The sequence below is a fragment of the Palaemon carinicauda genome, chromosome 1, assembly GCF_036898095.1.
Source record: "Palaemon carinicauda isolate YSFRI2023 chromosome 1, ASM3689809v2, whole genome shotgun sequence".
NCBI lineage: Eukaryota > Metazoa > Arthropoda > Malacostraca > Decapoda > Palaemonidae > Palaemon > Palaemon carinicauda.
Window position 1 is genome coordinate 128,646,309 of NC_090725.1, and position 9,637 is coordinate 128,655,945.

The window sequence follows — 9,637 nt, forward strand, 5'->3', positions numbered from 1 at the left end:
CTTCTGCCTCTGTGGGACCCCAACAATGCCACCTATCGAGATTGGAATGAAAAAAAGATAACTAAAGTGCTCTCAACATTTAAGAACCTTAATTCATTTTTCCTTCATTTGTGAGGTCAGGTTGCAGCTGTGTGGTTTCTGAGGACTTTCCTGTAAAGGCTAAAACCAAGAATCCAATATGATGTGGTATATCAAAGCAATATATTTCACTGTGCCTTAGGACCAATGTATCAACATGTAAGTCATGGACTTGGTATCTGTAAGGGAAATCCATAGGTCCAGTCTCAACTAAACCCATTACAGCATTTCAAGCGCTAAATCGTCTGTTAATTTACATATCACCCATTGATAGTAATAATAAAGAAAAGGCAATCCCATGTTCATTTCTCGCACTACAACCATCTTTTCTTTGTTCATTACCAACAAGAACGTATTATTTTACATACCTGATGATTAATGGTATTCTACCTCAATTCATTATGAGCTAATTTGTAGCATAAGGTGTTAGTGTTTTTCAATATTAATCTTACCCGATGATCATGTAGCTGTCAACTCTGTTGCCCGACAGAAATCTACGGTCGGGATACGCCAGCGATCGCTATACAGGTGGGGGTGTACACAACAGCGCCATCTGTGAGCAGGTACTCAAGTACTTCTTGTCAACAAGAACTCAATTTTTCCTCTGTCGTGCCACCGGCTAGACCTACTTGGATACGCTGTTGATTCTGGAGTTATTGTTCACGATTTGGTGATGTATTTGCTCTAGAGTTTAGCCTTCGCTATTCAGGAAGCTTTATCATTAGCTTAGCAAGCTTTTGGAATTAATTTGATTTAATTTTGGACTCTCTTTCACTTTTAAATGGCCGACCCTTCCCTTAGACGGAAGTGTTGGTGTCGAAGAGAGTATAGACTCTTTTTCACTTTTTATACCCACCCTTCCCTTAGACGGAAGTGTGTTTAGGTTTTTGGTAATTTTGCTTAACAAAGTTATAGATTTATTTTATATCTCTCCGCCATTTATAGGCCTCTTCGATTAACTTCCATTTATTATAAACTTATAAAAATTAATTTTTATGTTTGTTTATATGCGACCTTTCCTAATAGTAGGCGGTCCTTACTTGGAACCGAAATTAATTAACATTGAGCCCGTCATATCGTTTTTTCTGTTAAGAATTTATGCTATTTTTATTTTAATGTTTTTGAAAGAATTTCTTTGATAGTCTCGTACTGTTTTCAAAGTTGAACTAACGTTTTGTTTAGTCTCCGCAGTTGTTGACGTTCAGAACGTTCAACTTGCGCTCTATCGTTACGATAGAGAGAGAGTATTTCACGGTTTCACGTTGCAGTAAGAGTAAACCGATTCTAGCGTTTCGTTCATTCTTTCTTAGCTTAAATGGTTTTAATTCTAATAAAGGAACTTTTTATTTGGGAAACCTTTCAGTTTTTTTCCTTTAACAAATAATATGTTTTAACGATATATATAATTGGGCTCATCTCTCAGGTTCTAAGTCAAGAGAGAGAGAGAGAGAGATAGAGACGGAGGGAGAGAGAGGAGGATAAACGTTTCGTTCAAGCGGGTAACGTTGTTCTCGTTTTTTTGCTCTTCTCCCTAGTCGCTATAGGGGAAGAAGGTAAAACGTTTCTAGAGTTTTATTCTTGTTCCCAGGCTTTATGCGGTGAGAGATTTTAAACGTAGTTTATTTGATCTAGTGTTTAGTCTCTTTTCCAGCCACTGAATTCTTTATCTTTCATTATGTTTTTCTGTTACATTGTAATACTGTTTTCGCAATTACTACCTTTTAATGAAGGATAGGATTGCGTGTTTCAGGTACAAACCACTTAAAGTTTCGAGTTCAGTGAAATAAGTGCAAACAGAAAATCAAAAGTGATAAAGTGATATGCGCAAAGTGTTACAGTGTTGCGTTCGAGGGTTCGTCTGTTCGTGCCAGTTGTTCACCTAGTCCGATACCTCTTACAAGCTCCCAAGCCCAGGGGAGAAGTAATGTCGAAGGACTTATGGGTTCCACAGGCCTTGATCAACGAACAGACGTTTTCCTCCGTGGTTTCGGGTGTATCTACACACGTTGCCGACGTGATCACCCCACCCACACAAAGACGAGAGAGCCCATTTATTCCTCGTCTGCAGAAGAGGTTTCTCGCAGAAACCATGGACCAAATCTTGCAGCTTTTAAGTGCAAGTCGGTCCCTTCCGCGCAAGTCCAACGGCCTAGGTGTAGCCACTGGGTCAGTTCGGACTTGCTGCAGTACGACAACTGCACACCTCCCAAGAGAGGCAAGGTGGTACCGCAACAGGCAGTAACTCCGTCTGTTGCCGCACCAGCGGTTTTAGACCCTCAGTCACAACGGACAGTAGCTCCGTTTGTTGTTGTCTTTCATAGACCCTAGTGGTCCATGCTGCAGACTATACAGTCTCAGCTTGCTCCTTCATGCAGGAGTATCATGCTGGAAGGTTGACAATGCACCTGTTAACCTACAACCCGCCGAGGTTGTGCGCTCAGCAGATACTGCGGCTGCCTGCTCCCACCCTCCACCTGTGAGAGCTCCACCACCGATGCGCAGTCCACCCTGCCAGACGCATGTTCTTGCTGCACCATCTGCTAACATGCGTGAGCTACCGCATCAGCAGTGGGAAGGTTCTGTAGAGCTGCCGGGTTCCAGCACTATGCGGCATTCTCCGCAGCCCATGCAGCATGCTCTGCATACCTTACAGCATGCTCCGCATACCATGCAGCATGCTCTGCATACCTTACAGCATGCTCCGCATACCATGCAGCATGAGCCGCATACCTTACAGCATGCTCCGCATACCATACCGCATGCTCCTCAACCCACCGCAGCCCCTCCCACGCTCCAGCACTCTGCTTTTGTTGTTGCCAGCTCCCACACTCCGACTGCGGAGAAGGTTGACGATGCACCCGTGGGCCTACACCTCCCACGGTTGTGCGCCCGGCATGGCTTCCTGCTCTCACACTCTTGTTGTGAGAGCTCCTCCACCCATGCACAAGTCAACCCTGCCAGATGTATGATGACTCCCACACACAGAGCACTCCGTTGCCGTGCGTGAGCTACCACAAGCTGCCGTGTTTTGACACGGTGTGTCAGCCTCCGCAACACACTGTGGTTACCGCCACTCGCCAGCAGCAAACTAGTCAGTCAGGAGTTGAGGCTTCCCCACACAACTTTGGTTGTTGCCAACTCACAAACTGTCATACAGTTACATGACGTTGCCTTCTGGTCTGCTACTTATACACCAGTGCTGTATGTCCTCACGCTCCTGTTGTGGTTGACAGTTCAGTTTTTGACAGTTCACAGACTGTCAAGCAGTTTCATACGTTGCCTTCTGGTCTGCTGCTTTTGCACCAGTGAAACCCTCACTGAGAGAATCTAGCTTTTCTCGGATATGGTTCCTGTAGATGAGAAAGTGCTGTTCTCCCTCCTTCTGATATTCCCTTGAGGACTCTGTCATTTGGAGAGGAGCCTTAAGCTGCTTAGCCTCCTATGGACTTTTATTTAAGCATAACATGCTTCCAGGGAGGGTAAATGGTTCCGCTTCAGTCGCTAACCCCGTCTGTTGCCACACCTGCTCCCATAGACCTTGGGCTTTGTTGCAAGACATGCAGTCCAAGCTTAGTCCTTGATAGAGGATTTTTTACGGAGTCAGTGTGTCACTGGGAAGACGTTCAACAACCAGCAGAGGTGACTTGTTGTGACGCAGTGCGGCAACCTCAGCAACCCGATAAGGAGTTGTCTGTACTACCCAGACAGTCTAGACAGTTTCGGGTTGTCGCTGTACTTCCTCGCTTCCCCATGGTTGACAGTTCACAGACTGTGCAGCAGTACCATGATCTTGTGTCCGGCTCCGTCACGCATCCACCAGTGCGACCGGATTCAGCGAGTCAGACGTTGCCCACTCCGTTGCCGTTTCCTCATCAGTTTCGGATGAGGAACCCTCTGATGAGGACATGGCTGAACGAAAAGATCAATCCCCAGCCCTGCTATCCATCCAGAAGATGCTGAAGAAGGAATACGGCCCTGTCAGGCTGTGGATGAGTCTGGTTAGGACACTGTCATCCGTGGTGCATTTGGTGTCACTTGGAAGACTACACCTCCGTCCTCTTCGGTTTCATCTAGCTCTTCACTGGAAAAGGACAAGACGCTACAAGCGGTCTCGATCCCGGTTTCCGGAAGATAAGTCTGGTCTAACCTGAGGAAAGGACTTTATCAACCTTTTATAGGGTCTTCCCCTGACTGTTCAGACTCCCAACCACGTTCTCTTCTCAGACGCATCGGACGTAGGCTGGGGTGCGACCTTAGGCGGTAGGGAATGCTCGGGATTATGGAACTCGCGTCAAAGGACAATGCATTTTAACTGCAAGAAGCTTCTGGCAGTAAGTCTGACCTGGAAAAGCTTCAGGTCTCTCCTTCAAGACAAAGTAATGGAGGTCAACACGGACAACTCCCTGCTTTGATGTTCATCTCCTAGCAAGGAGGGACCTACTCTCTGACATGGTGCGAGTTCGCTAGTGACCTCCTCTCCTGTTCAACAGGTCTTGACTTTTCACTAGTAACAAATTTCTTCCAAGGCAACTTGAATGTCTTAGCAGTTTGTCTTAGTAGGAAGGGACAATAATTCCAACATATTGGACCCTCCACAGAGATGTATGCAAGAGACTTTGGGTCACTTGGGGCTATCCAACCATGGATCTCTTCGCAACCTCGATGTCCAAGAGGCTCTCAACAGACCCAGCAGTGGTTCTTTTAGATGCCTTTCTACTAGATTAGTCTCATCTAGATCTATATGCATTCCCTCCGTTCTAGTTTGTCAACAAGGTACTGCAGAAGTTCGCCTCTCACGTTGGGACAAAGTTGGCCCGCGAGAGAATAACTTACCGAGGTACTTCGATGGCTAGTAGACGTTCCCAGAACTCTTCCCCTAAGGGTGGACCTGCTACGTCTGCCACGCATAAGAAGGTACTCCAAGGCCTCCACGCTCTTCGTCTCACTGCCTTCAGAGTATCGAAAGACTCTCGAGAACTAGAGGTTTTTCGAAGGAGGCAACCAGAGCGATTGTTAGAGCAAGGAGAACATCCACCCTTAGAGTCTACCAATCGAAGTGGGGAATCTTCCTAAACTGGTGCAAGTCAGTATCCGTATCCTCGACCAGTACTTCTGTAACTCAAATAGCTGACTTCCTCTTATATCTGAGAAAAGAGCGATCTCTTTCAGCTCCCACTTTCAAGGGTTACAGAAGCTTGTTGGCATCAGTCTTCCGTCACAGAGGCTTAGATCTTTTTAACAATAAAGATCTACAGGACCTCCTTAAGTCTTTTGAGACCACGAAGGAGCGTCGTTTGGTTACACCTGGTTGGAATTTAGACGTGGTTCTAAGATTCCTTATGTTAGACAAGTTCGAACCACTTCAATCAGCCTCCCTGAAAGATCTCACCTTTAAGACTCTTTTCCTGATATGCTTTACCAGCTAAAAGAGTCAGTGAGATTCATGCCTTCAGCAAGAACATCGGATTTTCATCCGAAACGGCTACATGTTCTACATCTTGGTTTTCTAGCCAAACACGAGCTGCCTTCTCGGCCTTGACCAATATCGTTCGTTATTCCAAACTTATCGATATGGTTGGAAAGGAACTAGAAAGAGTATTATGTCCTGTAGAGCTCTTAAGTTCTTTTTTAAAAACCTTTATGAGGCCCGTCTGAAGCTTTATGGTGTTCAGTTAAGAATTCATCTTTGCCTATGTCAGAGAATTCTTTATCCTATTATTTTCAGACTGTTAATACGAGAAGCTCATTCCCTTCTGAATGAGGAAGACCAAGCTTGGCTGAAGGTAAGGACACACGAAGTTAGAGCTATCACAACTTCCGTGACCTTTTAATAAAATAGATCTCTGCAAAATATTTTCGACGCAACCTTTTGGAAAAGCTAATCAGTGTTCGCGTCTTTTATCTTAAGAATGTCCAGTCTCTTTACGAGAACTGCTACACTCTGGGACCATTCGTAGCAACGAGTGCAGTAGTGGTGGGGGCTCCACCACTACAATTCCCTAATTCCAGAACCTTTTTAATCTTTCTCTTGAAATATTTCTGGGTTGTCCGGAAGGCTAAGAAGCCTTCCGCATCCTGGTTGATTTGGCGGGTGGTCAAATTCTTTCTTGAGAAGCGCCTAGATTAGAGGTTGTGATGAGGTCCTTTAGTATGGGTTGCAGCCCTTAATACTTCAGCACCTAGGAGTCGCTCAGCATCCTAAGAGGATCGCTAGGCCCAGTAAGGAAGACGTACTTAAAAAGGCAGAGTAATGGTTCAAGTCGACTTCCTTACCAGGTACTTATTTATTTTATGTTTGTTATTTTGAATAACGGCTAAAATAAGATACGGGATACTTAGCTTCTTTGTTAACATGTATGCTGGTCTCCACCCACCACCCTGGGTGTGAATCAGCTACATGATCATCGGGTAAGATTAATATTGAAAAATGTTATTTTCATTAGTAAAATAAATTTTTGAATATACTTACCCGATGATCATGAATTTAAGGACCCGCCCTTCCTCCCCATAGAGAACCAGTGGACCGAGGAGAAAATTGAGTTCTTGTTGACAAGAAGTACTTGAGTACCTGCTCACAGATGGCGCTGTTGTGTACACCCCCACCTGTATAGCGATCGCTGGCGTATCCCGACCGTAGATTTCTGTCGGGCAACAGAGTTGACAGCTACATGATCATCGGGTAAGTATATTCAAAAATTTATTTTACTAATGAAAATAACATTTTTCATAGATATGGTTAAGCATGATCGACATGTTTGGTCACTTTGTTTTGATAATGTAAACACAGTTTTGTATAATGCTCATTGCAATTCTGGCTTTCAGACAGCAGGGAAATTGATGATGATAGAGCATTTTGTTACATAATATGAATGTTAATTATTTCATTGATATAAAATGTGTTTTAATTTGATTTCATATGAATTGGATAGCCTACCATTAGCCAAGATGTTTTTGGTAACTTTAGATTTAGCATATCCTAAATCCATTCAGATGTATAGTAATACATCTCTTTACATCGATTCAACTTATGTTAGTTCCAAATCAAGATAATGTTCAATTGAAAGGCAGAGACACTTGTGTCTGTATTTTCATTGAACATTATCTTATTTTTTTTATATTTTTCAGTCTTTTTTTCTGCTTTATATATATATATATATATATATATATATATATATATATATATATATATATATATATATATATGTGTGTGTGTGTGTGTGTATATATTGTATATATGTGTATATAAATATATATATATATATATATATATATATATATATATATATACATACATTATATATATTATACAGGGCCCTCACATGGGGGAGGGGAGGGGGGGTAAATGCCCCGGGGTGACACTTTTTTAGGGGTGGCAAAAATACCCTGGACTTGCTGCCCCACAAGATTGAAATAATAATAATTAGCGGGTAAAGGATGAAAGCTTTGAAATTTTTTACCGCAAATTAGGATTTGTGCAATTAAGCCATGAAACCCAACAAAAATTAAAATATTTCCCCAATTTTTTTTCCTTTTTGCAATAGAATTAATCATCTTGACAATGAAAATCATGCACTGAAAAATTTTTGCTTCTAAATATCATCGTTTTCTTTTACATTTCCTGCGCCCTAAAGAATTATTTGGCAAAAAAGAAGAAGTTGATGCAGTGTGCAAAGGCATGGAGCAAAAATATAACGAAGACCTGAAAGCATCAGAACTATGCCAAGAGATACAAGAAGTAAAGTTCTTGGTAAGGAACAGAAACATAGAATCAGCCCTAGAACTCCTTAGTTTTATTATGAAATATGGTGAAGGATGCGCTAACCTCCAAGTGGCACTTAAGTTATTATTGACAGTAGGGGTATCAGTTGCTTCATGTGAAAGATCCATCAGCAAATTGTAGCTCATTAAGACATACCTGAGAAATACTATGGGCCAGGAGAGACTTTCAAATTTGGCACTCCTCAGCATTGAGTGAAACACTGATGACAATGAATTTTGAAAATGTAATTCATGAATTTATCATAAGCAAAGCAAGAAAATTAATTTGTTAAATGTTGAAAAACTGTAGCCTAACCTGGTGTGTGTATTATATGTTTATATATATATATATATATATATATATATATATATATATATATATATATATATATATATATATATATATATATATATATATATATATAGAAATAAATTTCTACCTCATACTTGGGATCGAACGCTAGCCCCTTCTAATGAAAGGCCAGGTCGAAACCAACCATGCCACGAGAGCCCAAAAAGGAAAATCTGAACCTGACACTAATCTAGCTGTCCGAGGATTTACCTGGTGAGACATCAGTCTCTTTACCAGCGAGTTTTACCAGATTTCCCCGGGCCACCACGTGACACAATTGGTAGTAATTCATTCAAATTACCCCTAATGAGTCAATATGGATAAATATCAACACAACATCGTGTTCAAATAGAAATAAATTTCTACCTCATACTTGGGATCGAACGCTAGCCCCTTCTAATGAAAGGCCAGGTCGAAACCAACCATGCCACGAGAGCCCATAAAGGAAAATCTGAACCTGACACTAATCTAGCTGTCCGAGGATTTACCTGGTGAGACATCAGTCTCTTTACCAGCGAGTTTTACCAGATTTCCCCGGGCCACCACATGACACAATTGGTAGTAATTCATTCAAATTACCCCTAATGAGTCAATATGGATAAATATCAACACAACATCGTGTTCAAATAGAAATAAATTTCTACCCCAAGTATGAGGTAGAAATTTATTTCTATTTGAACACGATGTTGTGTTGATATTTATCCATATTAACTCATTAGGGGTAATTTGAATGAATTACTACCAATTGTGTCACGTGGTGGCCCGAGGAAATCTGGTAAAACTCGCTGGTAAAGAGACTGATGTCTCACCAGGTAAATCCTCGGACAGCTAGATTAGTGTCAGGTTCAGATTTTCCTTTATGGGCTCTCGTGGCATGGTTGGTTTCGACCTGGCCTTTCATTAGAAGGGGCTAGCGTTCGATCCCAAGTATGAGGTAGAAATTTATTTCTATTTGAACACGATGTTGTGTTGATATTTATCCATATTGACTCATTAGGGGTAATTTGAATGAATTACTACCAATTGTGTCACGTGGTGGCCCGGGGAAATCTGGTAAAACTCGCTGGTAAAGAGACTGATGTCTCACCAGGTAAATCCTCGGACAGCTAGATTAGTGTCAGGTTCAGATTTTCCTTTATGGGCTCTCGTGGCATGGTTGGTTTCGACCTGGCCTTTCATTAGAAGGGGCTAGCGTTCGATCCCAAGTATGAGGTAGAAATTTATTTCTATTTGAACACGATGTTGTGTTGATATTTATCCATATATATATATATAGGGGATGGGACGTTTAACCGTGGCCATTTTTCCGTGGCCATCTCGCCATATTCCATTTTTCCATGGACTATTTTTGCCGCAGACCAGTCTCGCCGCATATACAGTATACATATTTTGTAAAAAGCAAAATTGTTGCATAGGTTCTTTCAACTAATTTGAGTGTTAATATATGAT